Below are 1,015 nucleotides of genomic sequence, written 5' to 3' on the forward strand. Positions count from 1 at the left end.
ATTTTTACTGTAGTTTATCATTGCCATTGTTTCCTGTTGTGTCTGGAGCAGGTCTCTTGTAAACGAGTCCTTGTGCCTCCATGAAGCCAACCTGTATAAATAAAAGGTTGAATAAATCATTATGTGTATATTTATATTTATATTCAACCTTTATTGATACAGGTTAGTTCCACTGAGCCAATAGGACTCATTTACAAGAGAGACCTGGATTTGAACAAAGAGTGATGACAACAGTGGATAATAAACTGTTTTTAATTGTAAAACAAACAAACAATAAACATTTGTCTGAATCATTAGTGAATGTGTTGTTGTTGTTGTTGTTGTTGTTGTCAGTGTGTTATGATGTTGTGCTGTGGTCCAGTGTGTCCACAGACGATGTGTGTGAGGGTGGACATGTTTGGAGGTTGCTGTGTTGAAGCTCCATGGATCAGCCTCTCTGCAGCTCTCAGCACCTTCACTGAGCTGCTCTTGTTCTTCACAGGTAGAAGGTGGGAGCTCTCGTCAAATCATCATCTCCAGCATCATCTTGTTCATGCCACGCTTTTCATCCACTGACCACACACACCTGCAAACATCAGGGGACCAGTTTAACACATCTGGAAGGAAACCAGTGAGATTTTAATACGACCAGTATGATATGATGTCATGTGGGGGAGTGGTGGAGCAGAGGTTACAAGATGGGCCTGTGATGGGAAAGTCACAGGTTCAACTCCCGGTACCATCAACATCAAAATGAGGTGGAAAAGGTGAAACACCCACACCTGCCTCCACCCTCATTGGCCCCACCCTGGTCCCCTGAGCAAGGCACTCAACCCCCACCATCTGCTCCTAAACAGGTCTCTCTTTAAAATGAGTTCTCGTGACTCAGTGAGTCGACCTGGATAAATAAAGATCAATGAAAAATAAAGTTTAAAATAGAAATACATCATGAGGCCCAGGTTGTGTGTGTGACGTGCACGTTCCTGAGAGTGTGTGTGTGACGTGCACGTTCCTGAGGTTGTGTGTGAGACGTGCA

Source organism: Nematolebias whitei, chromosome 12 (assembly GCF_014905685.2).
Source record: "Nematolebias whitei isolate Nwh7 chromosome 12, NemWhi1, whole genome shotgun sequence".
NCBI classification, from domain to species: Eukaryota; Metazoa; Chordata; class Actinopteri; order Cyprinodontiformes; family Rivulidae; genus Nematolebias; species Nematolebias whitei.